Source organism: Panthera pardus, unplaced genomic scaffold (genome assembly GCF_024362965.1).
Source record: "Panthera pardus isolate Hobbes unplaced genomic scaffold, ASM2436296v1 HiC_scaffold_21, whole genome shotgun sequence".
In the NCBI taxonomy this organism is placed as follows: domain Eukaryota; kingdom Metazoa; phylum Chordata; class Mammalia; order Carnivora; family Felidae; genus Panthera; species Panthera pardus.
The window spans coordinates 34492190-34509412 of record NW_026526777.1 but is presented as its reverse complement, the minus strand read 5'-3'; the positions used below and the strand labels follow the sequence as shown (position 1 = coordinate 34509412).

The 17223-nt window shown below is 54.9% G+C and overlaps 1 protein-coding gene across 2 annotated transcripts in view; it reads left to right on the top strand.

The window, feature by feature from the left end:
• Positions 1–1565: 1565 nt before the first annotated feature.
• PLXNA2 (plexin A2) overlaps positions 1566–17223 on the top strand; it is a 206575-nt gene continuing 190917 nt past the window's right edge. The window contains exon 1 of one of the 2 annotated variants that reach the window (XM_019429727.2): positions 1566–2280. The gene's annotated coding sequence lies outside the window, so the exon portion shown is untranslated. The remainder of the gene's footprint in view (positions 2281–17223) is intronic. The other variant, XR_008424621.1, reaches the window with a different exon arrangement.

Here is a 17223-nt window from a genome sequence, read left to right as displayed (position 1 = left end):
GACAAGATCTACTTATAAAGAGAAATAAATAATAATACAGGGTAACTTATGATAATTGCCTGGAGGGGTGCCAACAATAAATGCTAAAGAAGTTCAAAGAAAAAAGCAGGTATGGATCAGGGAAAACAGCTTAGACAGATTCTGGGTGGCTCCCCAGGACACAACCAGGAGACACTGGTGAAAGTCACAGGGACACAAATTTCAGCTAATTACAACGGTGAAAGAACTTTTGAAGCATTAGCTAATTTCTGTAGATGAAGTAACGTCTAAATATTCCTGCACACACACCCTATACTGTGTTGAATGGACGATTTGCACGACCACCTGTGAGTCTAAATTTCTAACCACCACCAACCCCTTTTTCTAAGCTCCTGCTCTGAGAATTTCAAGCGGTTTCCCTCCAGGGTTTCCGGGAGTGATTTTTTTTTTTTTTTTTTTTTTCCTATTTATACCACTGAGGACTGTGGCCACGAGAGGGCAGTAGATGGAGCTTATCAGAATACTTGAACATGTTGAGTAAACTCGAGTGTGCTCTAATGACGGGCAGGGACTACGCAGATCCTGCGAACTCACTGGGGTCCAGCTTGCAGGCCTCTTTTGGAAAGCAGAGTCCAGGCCCTGCAGACTTACTGAGACTATATGGCACGGAATCAATAGTCGTAAAAGCACCGAGGCATTGCCATCCGGAATCCAGAAACCTCTCACCTTAGGTTATTAAAATAAGTTATCTTACCTCCACCTCTCTGATTCCCCTACCAGGCAAGCTCCCAGAGCCTGAATCTGGAAAGCGCCTCTCTGGTCCGTCCCCCCCCCCCCCCCCCCCCCGCCCACCACCCACCCACGCATGCCAGATGCCCAGGATCCCTAACAGAGCTGGAAGCTCGAGCTTCAGAGCAAGGCTCATCTTTGCATTATGAAAATAATAATTAATAACAACAACTTCAAACCTCATTTGACAGCTCGTTGGCTTTTTGAAATTCACCAGCAGAGGAAATTTGCTCCCACCAATTCCGAGACCTTCTTCTCAACCTCATTAGCCAAGGCCCTTTCCTCCCCACTCACCCCTCACTTATATTAAAGATGAAGAAGCGGGGTGTGTGTGTGTGCAGGAATGGGGGGGGGTGACAGGTGATGCTGGGGGGGTGGGGGGGGGAAGCACATCCTCACTGCCCTCACCTACTCTGCTTGAGTCCTGAGCTCCTCACACCCGGGGCTAAACCACCTGAGCTCTCAAGGCCTCCACCCGAATCCCCAGGCCCTGGCAGATTTTCCTTGCCCCCTTGGCCACTTAAGGTGGCCGGCGGGTCCGGGCTGAGCTGGGCGCAGGGCGGGCAGCCTGGCGGCCTCCCCGCGCCAAACCTGATTCTCCTTTGTTGACAGCTGGAGGAGGAGGAGGCAGTCCCGGCGGGCGGGGGCAGGGGCGAGGGGGGTTGGGGCGGGGGGCTGGCGGGCGCGGCGGTGCCAGCGGCGGGCGCGGCCCCGGCCCGGCGGGCGCGGCCGGCAGGGAGAGGGTTAACGCGCGCGGCCTCTATGATAATGAGCTGCATGGTAATATAGGGAGGCCGGCGCTGAGGGCTCAGCCGCCGCCGCCGCCGCCGCCGCCGCCGCCGCCGCCGCCGCCACCGCGGGAGCCGGAGCTGCCGGGCGCAGCGGCGTCCGCGCCAGACTGGAGCGGGAGGGTGGCCGAGCGCAGTTGCTGGGAATTTGTCAGCCGGGAGGGCGAGCGGTCGGGAGAGAGACCTCGCGAGCTGGGGAGCGGTGGGGAGCGCGAGCGCCGGAGCGAGCCGAGCCAGCCCCGAAATAGCTCTAGAAAGCCAGGTTCCCGGAGGAAATGGGACTGTGACCGAACCGGGGAGCAAGAAGGGAAGGAAGCGCCGGGCTTGCTGATGTCAGAGGAGCCCGTAAAGTCGCGCTGGAAAAATCTGAAGGCAGCCGGGGCTCTGCTGCTTCCCCAGGAGAGACACCGCCAGCCACCCCCACACGCCCCCTCGGCGCCTCCGGGTTCCCCCCGCGAGCCGGCGACAGCGCGCCGCGGGGCTGCTGCGGGGCGACGGGGGACTGAGGGGCGCGCGGACCGGAGACCGAGGGGCCACTTCAGGAATACAGATAAGTGGCTGGCGGCTGGACGTGGATTTTAATGAATTTGGACTCCATGTGGATTTGGTCGTCCCCGTGATTGGGAGCTGCGGGCAGCGAAAGGGGCAGCGCGCCACCCTCGGCAGCCGGCGGCCGAGGCGGACGGGCCGAGAGCGGAAGGACAGACCGACGTCGCCGAGCTGGGTAAGCGGCGCCTGGGGCCGGGCGCTCCGAGTCGCCGGCGTCCTCCGCCCCTCTCCCCCGAGCGCGCGCCGCTGCCGCGGCCGTCTGCCTGGTCGGGGTCCCGGGCCCGAGCCCCGGGGCTCGGCTGCGGCGCGCGAGTCCCCGCGCGGGCTCGGCCACTTTCGCGGGCCGGAACGCGGCGTGCGCGCGGGTGCGGGCGGACTCGGAGCCGCCGCCTCCAGCCCCCGGCTTCCCCGCCGGCCACCGGCTCCTGGCGGCGAGGGCGCTCCGCGGCGCGGCTCAGGCACGCACCTGCTGGCACTCTGCGGCTTTCGGGAGCACGGAGGCGGCGGGGCTGTCCCGAGAGCTGGCGCCCAAAGCGGGCCTCGGTGGCAGGAGCAAAGGGAGCCCGAGGCCACTGTGGCCAACGCTCCATTTGGGGGCGTTCACTCTGGTGCCGGAGTCCCTGGCGGCCGCTGGCTGTTCCTTCCGATCGGGGGACTCGGGAATGGAAGGGGAATGCATCCTCTGCGCGGGGTCCCCGAGGTTCAGGGAGCGATTTCAAGGCACTGAGTGGGGAGAAGTGCTCCATGACCCTCTCCGTGCTCCCTCGTGGTCAAGCACCCATCCGCACCATCCTCTGGTTTGAGCAGCCCGAGAGGATTGGGGGCTGAGGTAGGAGCTTGCCCAGGGTGGGAGAAGCTCCTTACAAACCATTTGAAAAGATTTCCCTCCAAGTGTTCCTTCTTGCCCCACCCCACAAGTGATGTAGGGATCTTAGAACATTCTAGCTCTCTTTCTCCATCCCACAGGTAGTCTCTATAAATGGTACTCATGGTCTGGATGGGCCAAGAAGAGAGTCGCCAGAAACTGCCATTCCAGGACCGTGGCAAATGTCCACCTGTTTGGCATGACCCTTGCTTTAGCAGGAGCTGCCTGCTCAAACTCAGCTCTGAGTGATAGATCATGGGGGATGGGGTGGGCAAAAGACTTGGAAGCAGTTAAGTCAATTAAGAGGCTAGGAATGAGAGCCCCATGAAATGGGCAGTGGAATCTGATCAGGTCTCCTGTAGGAATGTAAGATCCTAGGGTAACAGTGGCATGCCAGAAGCGCCTATGGAAGGGAGATAGCAGGGACAAGACCAGTTTGAAGTCGGGGGGGCTGCCAGCTGGAGCTCGCGGCAGTGGCGTGGGGGCCTGGCAGATCACAGGAACCCACAAAAATTGTGAGATCCATTCATTCCCTTCCTGCTATTCCTAAGCGCGGTGGACAGGGTCTATGACCCGCTGAGTAAGATAGGTATCTGGGCTGGGCTGGGCTTTTAGGACTAGGAGTCAGGTTTAGCCCTCCCCTCCCCACACAGTAGCAGGCTCCTGTCTTGCTGGGCTTCTTTCCCAGACCTTGAAACTTCATTCTTCCCTCTGGGCAGGCCTTGGATTCTGGGGCCTTCAACAGAGCAACAGAGCCCCGGAAGAGATAGCTGTGGCTGGAGGAATTCAGCCATTCCTAATTGAAATGCACAACTTTTGTGCAATCACCCCGGAAAGCTCCTGGAGTTGCTCGCAGCAGCCCTCTCTCCTCTGACCTCCTGGCAAGAGAGGAGAATTCATTAACTTCCCCTTCACCTCGCACAGCACCGTTTGAACTAATTACCTGTGATCTCTCCTCCTTGGCCCGGGGGGGAGGGGAGGGGGGGTGTCTGGACGGGGGGGTGGGGAGTGGAATGAGGAGAGGGGTAGGGAACCCAGGAAACTGAGAGCAATCTGTCAAGATGCCTTAGCAAGGTTGTTTTTCTTGTCCCTTCTTCCACCTGCATTACCTGAAAGAGCCTTTCCCCTCTGTCCGCCCAGCGACCCTCTTCAGGGACCCGCTGATAAAGGGAGGGCACTGCAGGCTGCCCTCTCTGCTCCCTCACTGTCCTCAGCAAATTGCATTAGGACAGGGCAAATTGGCCTGCAAAGCAGTTAAATGGAAATGACATGTGGAGCAATGTGCATTGGGGGTGAGGATTAGCAGGATCCGAAGGGGTAAAGTACCGGAAAGTCTCCTTTGCTGGGGAGTCCCCCCGAAACCCTTCTCTTTAACAGGACGGGAGGATTGGGGTATCCCACTGTCCCGAGCAGGGCAGAGGGGCTGGTTGGCCTTTGAACCCAAGTCCCCATGAAGAGCAAAGGGTGTTGCCCCATATCCGTCCCCTAAAAGAAACCATGTCAGTGCAAGACTGGCGACTCCCCTTTCAGAGTTGGGCTGAGCACCTATCCCCATCCCCAAAGAGCCGGGAACCATCCACCCCCCAACACACTTGACCATCAAAAGCCGTAGGTGTGCTGAATGTAAAAGTTCACCGTCTGTTAGGCTGGAGTCTGCTTAAAACGAGGTTAAAAAGAAAACCCTCAAAGGGTTTTCTCCAGTAGGCCCCTTTCCCATTTGCAAATACTTGCGATGAGTCCGTTCATCTTTATTTCATGGGCATGTTACAAGAAGACCCACGAGCAGGAGGGGAAACCGGTGACACAGTTAAATAGACGAGGTGCCGGCTGGCGGCAGGCTAAACTCCCCAGCTCAGGTACTATGGAATATTTACACCATTTTGGGGGTGCATAGTCTCTGGCCTGCCTCCTTTGCTACAGCTGCCTCCCCAAAATATGAGCTTTGTTGTGGGGGCAGACGATTCCTGTCCCCAGCAACCACAGCCCCCCCCCCCCCACTCCCCAGCTGTCTCTCTGCATTGCCACACAGCTGTCTCCACGCACACAGACTGGGGCCCGATATACTTCCGTCTATCATGGCAAGTGGAGAGGTAGGGAGCTCCAAGCCAAGCCAACCCCCCCCCCCCCGCCACCCCATTCTGATCATAAAGAGACGAGAGCATTGTGTTACAGTCTGTTAACTACAAATAATTCAGGACTGTCCCCAGGAAACTGCTGGAAACAGGCTCTGAGGTGCTGTCGTTTTGCAGCTTATCTGCACACCCACCCCCATCACTACCACCCTCACCCAGGGGCAGTCTATTATCAATTCATTAGACGTGAATATTCTGTTTCTACCCCTTCACATATGCTCTGTTCCAACAATGATGAATGGAACCGATTCCCTTATGGGAAACAGTTTTTTCACTTAGTTACAAAGATTTCATGCCTGATTAGAGTAAATGAAGGCTGGGTGTGTGTCCACTTCTTTTTTGGTCATTTCTAAAGGTGAGCCCTGTGGAGAAAAAGAAAGACAGTTCTTCCCGGGGTCAAACGGCCGGTTCCAAGGCACCCTGGGAGAGGTGGATGGTAAGAACGAGACACCCCTTTTCTCCTCGGCTTAGCCCTCGGGCTCTCTGGGGCCCCATTCCCTGGCACTGGGGCATATGGAACTTCTTTATCTAGCTCCGCACTGTTCCATCTGGAATTCGAGGGCAGAAATAGAGGCGAGAAAGTTCTTTGTTGGGGGGCAGGGTCCCTACCGGGTAAGAGTGTCAAGGAAGAGGAGGAAGGGAGGGTGAGAGCTGAATGAAAGGCTCAGGCCTGAGCAGTGCAGAAGTTCCCTGCTCCTATGGTTGGTTAACCATTAACCCCCTGCCCTGCCCTGGCCAGATCTCCAGCTTGGGGGAAAGGATATGTCTCAGAAGCCCAGGAGCCCGGCAGGTGTTCTGTGACCCCCTCTGGCTCAGCAGAACATTTGTTCTGTCTCCTCTTCCTGCTCCAGCCGGAGGCACAGTCCTGGCCTCCGCCCACCCTCTCCCCTCCTCTTCCCTGGCAAGGGCACCCTCTGCCCACCCCCTGCCAGCTGTCCCTTCACCAGGCATCCCCTGTTGTTCGCGTGGCAGCACGCGTGTGTGACCGGGAAGCAGGGGGGATGGTGGGGCGAACTGATGGAGGGGAGCCAACTGGTTCCGCTCAAGACCCCAAAGCCAGAGCTCTAAACTCGGGTTATACAAGGTTTCGAGCATATGTATCAACCCGGGCCGCCCAAGTTCGCTTGGGGCATGGGGTCAGGGGGGAGTTTCTGTCCAAGTTCTCCAGGAACACTGGACTGTCCTAGTGCCTCTGGGATCTGGCTGGCGGGTCCCTATGTGGGCTCTTGGAGTAGGCCATTTGATCCCAGGCCACGTCAGAGCTTTTCCAGTTCATCAGACCTGGCGTCTTGAACTTCAGGAAAACAAACAAACAAACAAAACAAACAAACAGCAGATGAACCAAGCACGCAGACCAGGAGTCAGGTGCACAGGGACAGACCCAAGTCCTGGTGTAGAAACAGTCACAGATACACAGAGAAGCAGGGTGACAGCACAGGAAGATAAGGACAGAGAGACTGACAGTGTGAACGGAGCACCAAGAGCTGAGAGCAAACACACAAAACCAGTGGGAAAGACCCGTCCAGTTGAGGCAGAAGGGATTTCTTCTGTCTTCCCAGGCAAGGGGAGAGAGACTCTGTCTGGGCAGCCATGGGAAGCTGAAGTAGCAGGTTATGTCCACTAGAGGGGGCGCTTGAAAACCAGGCTTGGCCCTAAACAGTGGTTTTTGTGCCTTTCTTTCTTTTCTTTTCTTTTCTTTCCTTTTTTTTTTTTTGAGAAGAAAAAATTAGATATATTAGAGACTCCCAGCTGTCACTACCCAGAGACTACAGCTGGTAGGGTCCTATTGCCAGTGGGACCTCTGGGCCACCATCATTACGTGGAGGTGGCCCATCACCGTGTACAGCAAGGGAGAGATCTGGCCCACAGGGTGTGGGGGGGGAGGGGCAGGGGAAGGGGATGCCCTCTCAAGTTAGCAGGCAGTCCGGTCTGCTGGCTTGCCCGACAAGAGGCTCTTGCCTTTCTTTATCAGCAGTAGAAGTTCTTGGCCCAAGCCTTCACCTGCCTTTCCCACCCCCCTCCCAAAGTCCCCCCCCATCCTTCTTCCAGCTCCCTAAATGTGGATTTGCGAGATCCTTACAGATGATGGCAAAGCTGCTCCTTGAGGAGACTTTTTTTAAAAAGACTTTTCAGGAAAGGAACGCATGTCAATGCCGTATCGCTGATTTAAACTTGGTCTTCATGTTCTCGGTGGGAACCTTTCTCTGAACCATAATTCCCCCCCCCCCCTTTTATTTCAGCAGAGGACAATATGGAGAGGGAGCAGAGTCCAGAGGCTTTGAGATAATAACTGTCTAACAGGAATATGGAAAAATATTGAAGTTGGAGGATGGGCAGAGGGCCAGGAAGTAGCATCTCTTCAGATCTGATACCAGCCTCTGATATTCCATCTGGGCTTCCCATTGGCTTCTGTTTACCTGGGGTCAAAGGAGAGGGAGGGAAGGGAGGAGAGAGAAAAGAAAAAAGAAAAACCAGATAAATGTATCAGGTTATGAAAGTTTAATCCTGCTTTTCCTTGGCTAAAATTACCTTCAGTATGGGAGATAAAAGGCAACGGAGTTGCCCTCGGAAAGTTCAACTTGTCTTTGAGAAGGGAGGGGTTGGAGGGATCCTGGGGCTCAGCATTACTAGCCCTTGAATGAACCTCTTTCCTCTGTGCCCCCCACAACAACATTCTCTCTGAAGCTGAGCAAGAGTGAGAGAGAGAGAGAGAAGGAGAGAGGAAGGAGGCTTCGGACAGAGGTACCTCCAGCACTCTTCTGCGTGGTCAGGGAGCTCACCTCCCAGGTTATCTCTTCCTATGTTTAAGCACCCTCCCTTCCCTCTGGCTTGTTTAGGGATGGGGGATGGGAGGGGGGTGAGAGAGAACCCTGGGGAGAACCCCTCCAACTTTAGCCTTGGTTTTTGAATTGTTATGCCACCAGTCTCGCCCTTGCACTGAACCAAATAGGACACCGAAAGCAGGAATTGGAATCCATTTACGTTTAGACAAATAGAAATCTGTCGCTTGTGCAGTGGTAGGAATGTAGTACCAACAAGTTTGAAAAAGTAATAGATCCTCCCTTCTAGAAACAGTATCCTGCGGGGAGGGGGAATTAACATCAGCCAAGTATCCTCCAAGGAAACTTCAGTATAAGTCAGGATGGAGTTAACAGCGGGGCAGGGGCGGGGGGTGGAGGGCGCATCAGGGGAGGTGAAGGCACAGACGCCCGTGGTGGAAGCTTTGGCTCCAGTCCGTGGAAGGTGCAGATTTCCAGGAGAGACTCACGTCCCTGAGAACTGTGGTTTCCTGTCAAGCATGACTGTCTGACATTCTGTCATTCCTCAGCTGCTCAGAACTACCCCTCATTCTCCTCCACGGATTTTAAAACTGACAACGCCGTAGTTTTCTGTTAGTCAACATCCGAGAGCATGATCTCGGAGGCCCCACACTCCCGAGGGGTTTTCACCTTGCATTCTATGCAAATTGCAGCCCTTTCCTGCCTCTAGAGCTGGCAGCATGATGCCGCTGTGGTTCATCAGGAAATGTTATTACTCATCGGTATTCACATGTAAGTGTCCAGAATCCTGCTGTTCCCTCGCCCACTCTTGCCTGAATGAACTCATTAAGTGGATCAGACCCCAGAGGAAAAAACTCGGATTTTATCCCTCCACCTCGGCTGGGCAAGAGAGCCATCTCTGGCCTGTTGGCTACCTGGAGGAAGAGCCCGTCTCTTTTAAGGTTTCTGTCCAGAAAGAAATCAGGGAGGATAAATGAAAGGTGGTTAAAAGGAGATTTCGGCTCTAAGTAAAAACTTTATCCAGTCCTGTGTTGGAGGGTTGTGGTCTCCTCGCACCTTAAAATTGTTCGCGTAAGATCTGGGGTGGGCAGACCCTGAACTGGGATGGAGGGAACAAGGGGGCGTCCTTGGGTTCTAAGAGGCTTTTGATCTAGGTATGCATATGTAAACATATATATATATATATTTGTATGTGTATATGATGTGTGTGTGTATGAAGAGAGGAGTTTATGACAGCCCCCCCAGCCCCCCCAAATGTAAAGACCCACTAGACCCTAGTGCCTGCGGTCTTTTTCTGTCATCAGTTTCTACTTTCAGCTCTGGTTGTGGAAGGGGGTTTTCAGAACTAACCCCGGTACCTGCCCCATGTCCCAAAGTCGTAGGCCGCTCACTCTCAGAGTGAACGAGTAATCCAGGGACAAGGCGGGCTGAGAATGTCAGGGGAACCCGAGTGTCACTGCTCTGGAACTCTGGACACGCCATTGAACTTCTCTGAGCCGGAGGCAAAGCAGATGTTCCTCCCGTTAAGGGAGAGAGGGAAGGTTCAGGAGGAGAGGAAAAGGAGGTAAACAAAACAAAACAAAACAAAACAACAACAACACACAAAACAAAACAAAAAAATCCACAAAAACCAAAAAAGCCTGCCTGCCCTGTAAAGGCAGGGGGACCAGAGAGCAGACAGAAGTGACAAGAGGGGATGTTGCTGCTTTGAAGTGGTTTCCTGCTTCATAAAAGCGAAAGCCCTCGGCTGGGCTGGGTAAATATTACGTTGGCCTCTGACCTCCCACCTCCCTTGACTGCTCCCCAGGCTTCCCATTTTTTTTTTTTCTCCCGAGCAACAGAGATACCTGAGGGAGAAGAGCCTGCTTCCTCAACTTCAGGGTCCCCAGCAGGAACCTTGGTCAAAGCCCGATGGGAAGACCAGGCTCCTTCCCTGTCCCCAGACACGAGAACCCTCTCTTGGGTCAGCGAGCCCTACCTGGTCTCCGCTCCGTGTTGGCGGGTAGCAGTGTGTTCCAAGAGAGAGGCGGTCAGGATTTCACAGTCACCTGACAAGACTGACCCCCACCCTCACCCCAGCCACCTAGACTTTCCCGACAAGTCCTTTGACATCTTGTGGAATTAAACCCCACACCACCGGGGTTTCTGTTGGGCAAACACTCCTCTGAGTTTTCTCTAGAAGTAAACAAAATTCAAGCCCGCCACCCCACTAAGAGTGACCCCCCAGGGTGTGGAGCCCTTCACTTCTCCGGGCCGGAGAACCCCTCTGGGAGACACTGAGGAAAATGTTGTGAGCTGCACGTGACATGGGGAAGCCACACCTGGCACCCTTGCATAGGAGGTTTGGACCCTACCGAGAGGGGTGTCGGAACAGATGGCCAGGAAGGATCTGGTGTCAGAAGAAGGTCCTGATGCACAGGAACAAAGGGCCTTCCTTCACACTTGTCACTTTTCCCTCCTCCTATAAGATTTCTCACCTGCCCACTGGGGCCCACCCACCATTTGCTCTCTGATTACAAGAGGGAGGCAAGGAGAGCCACAGGAAACTCTCTGAGAATTGGCTCCTGCCCCTTACCCTGCACCTCAGTTTCTCCATTTGTATGGCGGAAATGAGCGCTTTTCATGACTATCCAAGCACCCCCATTTGCCTTTGTTTCTGGAGCCAGGCATAGGAAGATGGTGAGGGGACTTGGAAAAATGACAGTTGTTGCAAATGTGCAAAACTATTCTAAAATTTAGAGCAGGAATAAAGCCAAGCTGGGGACATTTTTCTTCCCTCCCTCTCTCTCTCTCTGAATTTGTTTGGAACTTTCTGAGAAAATAAGATTTTATTTAAAGAAAATGTATATGCTAAAGGTTCTTCTATATAAAAGTAGTTAAAAGACTCAATGGAGACTGGAAACTGACAGGCAAGCCACGTGTATAGCTCATGGTTAACATTTAACCAGTGGGGCTGGAATTTGAATTCTGAATTTGCTACTGCTGGGGTTTTGGTGCCTGCAGCTTTAAGAGTAGAACTGAGAGATAGTATCATAGAACTGGTAAGTTGGCATTTTTCTGGGCGTCAGCCTCCCATGGCAGGACAAGGGGAGATCTCACGGGCCCCTGGCCACCTGCCTGCAATGAGGCTTACATCTCTCCTGCATGCAAGGGACAGTCTGTCCTGTCGTGGGACAGACTCAGTATGAAGGACCCTGGCGGGAGCGGGGACCCAGAGCCCAAGCTGGACCATGAGCCTCAGGATTAGATCCTTGGCTGGTGCTGATCACTGGACAAAGCAGCAGGGTGTCTGCTGAGATACATCGGCTGTCTTTTCTTAGCCCAAGAAGCTCCCCTACATCCAGCCGAGGCACAAGGAGCCGTGGCCCTCGTTGGAAGCGCAGAGCACGGGAAGACGGCTCTGAGAGGACAGGGTCCTGTGCGTTGCCAGCCCTGTCCAGGAGCCTGCTGTGGAAAGTGAGTCCGACAAAGCACCTAGATTTTCTTCTGTAAATCACTTTGGAGAACACAGCTTGAATGACAATAGAAATGGGTGTTCTGTGTAGAATCCCTGAGAAGCACTTCTGAGCGTTTGATAGCTTTCACCCAGGCTCACATCATAGGTGTGATGCCTGAGTCCACACTGGGTGAGTAGATTGCCCTGAGGCACACAGCGAGTGGCCTTGCACTGGCCTGCACGTTCGTGGGGGCTCCTCTGTCCCAGCCCACCCCAGCACTCTTGAACTGCCCGCTTAGCCACGTTCTCTTCCCGTCTCTCAGTCCCCAGCTGTGCCCAGCGACCTCCCCACTCTGTCTTGGGTTGGAGCAGGCAGGTGCCTCACGGTGCAGCTCTAGTCCCTGAGAACCCACGTCTGCCCTCCTCTGCTGGTCCCGGGACACCCGGACCACCTCTCCACGGTGCTGCGCCATGTGGTGTATGTAGAAAGGCCCCCCCCCGCTTCGGTGGCTCCGACCGGCTTTCTTCCATCCACCGCAAGCCTTGCTATTTGCACAGTCAATGGCTCTGGCAAGGCCGAGCCGCCCCTCCCTCCCCGAGAGGCACTGTGGGCACTGTTTGTGTCTCAGTCTCTATAGACTCAGCATTGACAACTTGAAGAGGGTGAGACAATGACCAAAGCAGCTGCCCGCAGACTGTGCTGGCTGGGACGCGGCCGGGGAGCGTCAGGCCGGCCAGAGTTTGTGTACCCTGCACCTGTGAGCTTTCTCAGGCAGCCACGGCCAACGCACAGGGGGAACTGGGATCCAGAGGCCCTGGTCCAGGCCACCTGATTGGCTCCCACCGCATGCCCACAGCTTTCTTGGCCAAGCTTTCCCCCAGCTGTGTAGTCCCTCAGGGCCTGGAGGAAAAAGCAGGGTCCTGGCCCCGGGAAGCAGCCGTTTAGAACCTCCGGACAGGGAGAGGCAGAATGCCCGTCCAGGTTAGAGAAAGACAGGAAGCTTCGCCAGAAGCCTGCCCAGGTAGAAGAAAGGTACATTACTTGTAGAGATTGAAGTTATTGTAATATGATTTAATTTGATTTGAACATGCATTTATTGAATATCTACCATGTGCGAAGAGTAATGGGAGGAATGTCACCGTCCGGGCTCTTGACAGGCTTGCAATATGGCAAGAGAGGTAGAGGGATGCAAATAAATGATGCTCAGACAGGTTGAGTGTAAGTATTGCAGGAGGGTGGCGGAGAGGGAGATTAACCAGAGCCATCTGACCCGGAAGGGGCCGCCGAGGGAGGGGATGAGCCCTACTTCATTTAGGGAATTTAAACAGAGGTTGGAAGGTGACAGCCAGGTCTCCAGAAGGGATTCCTCTGTGGAGCAGAAAGGTATAATGGGTGAAGGCTGAGATCCCCACCCACTGGAGTCCCTGTTTGCTGCTCAGTAAATACGATGGAGGAAGAGGCTCCATTGGAAGTGAAGTTGACTGTTGGCCCTGGCTCGGGCTCGTGAGAACGACCCAGAGCTGCTGGCCTTCCTTCCATAGTAAATCAATCTGGTTCTCACTCCTTCGCCCCCACGACTCCCCTCAGAGCAGCGTGCCAGGAAGGCTAGGCTGGGCTAAGCCCTGGTCTCCCCTGGAGCCAGAATTCTCCGTAATCACGTTCAAATGAGTACTCCATCTCCAAGCAGGGGCAGACCGGTAGGAAGCGAATCTTGGTCAGCTCTCTGCCTGCACAGCTCCGACTTCTAATCGTTGTCATAAGCAGGACGGAAACAGCTGCTCACTCCAGTCTATTATCAGCTTGGTTGGAGACAGAGAAATTTAAATGACAGTACGATGCTTAGCGAAGAAACGAAAGTCTGTGTTAAAAATAAAGAAAACAAGACAGCTTGTTTCATCGAAATGGAAGGGTTATTAAACAGCCCTGAATTAATCAGTGATCTGCCAGGGCTGGGAATTGCAGAGCAGCAGAGGGCCAGGGGAGAGACCTAGGAGAGGGTGGGTGGGTGGGAGAGCAGTCCCAGAGGGGGCAGGAGATGCCTTTGTCTTTGGGCTGGCTGCGGGGACGCGGGAAACGTGCTGGTCTTCAGAGGGGGAGGCGGCAGCTAATTCTCTGCCCCACAGATACGAACAGATAGGGGGCCCCCAGCTACTCCCCTTACAAAGCCCTGCTTCTGGAATCTTGCCATCAGCCACCACCTGCACCAGCCCTGGGGGTTCTCTACCCTGTGCCTTCCCACCAGCCAGGACCGAGGGGGAGCCAAATGGCTTTGTGTGGATGGCCAGATGCCCCCCACCAGGCCTTTTCCTCTTTCATGGGGGTGGGTCCCCAAGAACTCAAGCGTGAGTTAGGCTCCTGATGCCCCACCCCCCATTCCGCAGCACATCCCTGAGGATGACCAGAGTCTTGCCCACCTGGAGGCAGAGAGCGATCCCTGGAGCAGGTGATCTCTCCTTGGAGATCTCAGCTGGTGGCTCTTCCCTCCAACCCCAGGCAGCAGGGTGGCATGTTTGACCCCGGGAGCCCGAAGTCCCCCCCTCAACACATCTAGTTCCTTTGCCAAAATATTCCACCCCAGATATACCTGTCTTCTCACCTGTGAGGGGGTCCTGCTGTGGCCGCTGTCCCTCACAGGCTGCGGGAGGGGGTAGGTCAATGACATAGCATATGGGAAATGCTCAATGAACCCTCAAATCACTGCACACATGGCTGTTTGCATTATGGGGGAGGGGGGAACCGGGTCCTGAGAACTAAATGGCAGAAGAAAGGATTTCCAGAGGGCACAAGATGGGTCTGGTAGAGAAACAGACTTTGCTCACCCCTTGGCAGGGGCACGCGAGGAGAGGCGGTGGCCAAGCACACCCGCAAGCACACCCGTGTGCACGTGTGCACCCATCCGGGTGTGCAACATGTTGGATCTTGAATCAATCACTCCAAGAGCATTTTCTCTGCTCTTTGACCTCAACATTCTTTCTCCTCACCCCTCCCTCCCCCCTGCTTCCCTCCTGGCTGTTTACCCTTTTCCAGGCTCCTCTCTCACACCCCATTCATCATCCGGGCCAGATTCTCACTCAGGGAGTTCTTTTCATCTCCTGCCCCAGGTCCCCCAGCGCTGCACCAGCCTGCATTCCCCCTGCTTTCCCTCCAGCACATTCTTCTCCCCGCGTCAGCCTCTCTGATAATTGTGCACTTCACTTTCCCTCAAAGTTAGAGCGGGGGTCCTCGATGTCCCGAGGGTCTCAGGAAGTCTCTCTTCTCCCCTGTCTACTCATCAAGGGGCTTAATGCCACTCCAGGTGTTAAGGGTCCTGCAGACCGCGTGCTTGTGCATCTCAGCTCAGACAAGCCCCGTAAGCAGACAGATCTCTTTCGGGAATGCCAACCACCTCCCAGCCCTACATGGCTCCCTTTTATCCGGCTCCAGAGCACTTCCCCTGCTCGGTGTGCATGAGTGTGAATGTGCCTGTTACTTAAGAGAGGCTGCCTGGCAGCTCAGGATCTTTTCTGCAGGAGCTCAGCGTCTCAGACAAAGAGAGGAAAATAATAGAAACAGAAGGTGGGAAGGTACAGGGTGGGGACCCAGCCTGCTTAAGAAGCTTCCCCTTAAAAAGGAGTTACAACTTTGTATTCGAAGGCGGGCTGTCAGTTCAGAAAAGCACTGGAGAGGAGGAGATGCGGGGGAGGATTGGGGAGGGGAGTTTCACCCTACATGCTGGCCAGAGCCGGTCTGGGAAGAGCCCGGAGAACACTGAGCTCCAGCTCAGGGACTGTCTTCAGCATCGTCTCCTCCTCCTCCTATGGGCCAGCTTTCCTCTCTCCTCCTTCCCTCCCTCTTTCCTGCCAAGGGCACCTGGATGAATCACCAAGAGCAGCAGAAGTGGCCCTTAAATCACCCTCAAGGTGAGAGGAAGTGGGGGTTGAGGTGGAAAGCCTGGGGCTCAGGGGACTGGGGAGAAGGGCTACAGGGACCCGCGACACCCAGTTCCTCCCGAGAGGCCAGGACCCTCAGGAGGTTCCACGGCATAAGAATCACCTGGCTGAAACGGAGCCTCCAGCCTTCATCCCCAGCACACACAGGGCAGCCCTTGCTGCCGAGGAGGTGGTGTCCTTGCACAGTGTTTCTCCAAAAACAGAAACCAGAGTAATTGATGTTTATTCAAAGCTTGTGGGGTTAGCAGAACGCTTTCACATTCACTATCTCGTTGAGCCTCACCAACAGCCCTGTGAGGTGTCCTTCAGCAGATGGAGGCTCCAAAAGGTTAAATAACATGTTCAAGGTCACCGAACTAGGAAGTGGTTGAGCGAGACCCGGGCCCAGGTCTCCTCTCTGCACCTGCTGCCTGGCTACAGGCACTGCAATGAGCTTGACCCCCTGACGGAAGAACCCTGTTCTGAAGCCTCCCTAGGGGAATCGCAGCCCACCCCACTCTACTCTTGATCCCTCTCGCTGTCAGTTGGCCGCTTACTATTATAGACACGTCGTGTGATCTGTGAACTTGTGCAGGTTGTGGCTTTGGAGCCCTCTTGCCAAGACTTTTCCTGCATGAAAAGTTGTGCATCCTGTGCTGTGCATTCTTCACCGGCAGAGCTGGCGCCCCGCCCCCCCGCCCCCACACACACCCCAGCTGATCCTTCTTCATCCTTCTCCCCACCTCATTCACCTCCCAGTGACACTTGCTCTTTCCCTAGCGGGTTCAAGATGAACGCCAGCCAGGGTCCTTCACTACCTCCACCCGTTATGACAAATGGTTGAGCCCCGTGTGTTAGTCCACACCATGTCTAAGGGCAGACTAGTCGCTGAGAAATGCAAAGGGGCATCCCCGTCTCCCCCTCCCCTGCGCTCCGTGATTCAGACTGAGCACAGAACGGAGCGAAAGGCATCCTGCTACCCCTGCACGAGATGCTGAAGAGCACGAGGGATTATTCCTGCACTCCAAGAGCCTCTGATTCGATGGATAGGACACAGTCGCATAGCGAGAGAGCCACCCTGGCAATGCAGTGTGTGCTAAAAACAACAGTTGCTGAATGACTTTGGAGGAGAGACAGGCGATTGGGGCAGGGAGGTCCTAGAGGTTTCCTGAAGCTTTGAAGGATGGATGGGGTTTGGATAGGCAAAGAAGAAAGTGGAGACAGGTGTTCCAGGCAGAGGCAGCTGCAGAGGTGAAATTCTGCAAGGTGTCCTGGGGACTCCACACGTGAACCAGTTTGTTGGGAGTGGAGTGCCTTTGGGAGAGGTGGAAAGGGAAGCTGGACAAAGAAGAGCCAGCTTGAGGAGAACTTGAACTTGGGTGCTTGGCCGTCCAACCTCAAGCCTCTCTGGGCAACCGAGGGGGTTTCCATGGGTGGATGTCACACTCTGGCCATGTGCCTGGCAAAGTGAGACAAGGAATTTGAGGCACGAGGCACACTGGGCAGGGTGTCTGTGGCTGAATTAGCTGCCAGTGGCTTTCAGGGTCCGTGTCTGCAAATAGTCTCCGGGACAGACTGACATGTGCCTTTTTCGGGGAGACGCCACCAGGCTTGCTGGTCAGGAGGCCCACTCTCGAACTTTGGGGAAGCCTGAGTTTTGGGAAAGGACAGTATTAAAAAATGCATCTCGATCTGGCACGAGTGGCTCCTTTTCCTGCAGCGAGGGTGAAGCAGCAATGATGGGGAGAGCTTCTTGTTTCTAGAGCACTTCCGTGACCGGCCTTGGGAGCCACCAGGGAGGAGAGAGGCAGGGGCTTCTGCAGGAGAAGCAGGAAGTGCCGGGGACTCAGGCAGGGTGGGGGTGGGCCATTATAGTTTTCCTTCAAGAGGAGAACGACTGGGCAATTTATGGAGAAAGTAAGTGGGATTGAGGGCCAATCCATTGCCTGAGAGCTGAGATGAATGCCTGGGGTTTTGTTTGGATTTTTTCTTCCCT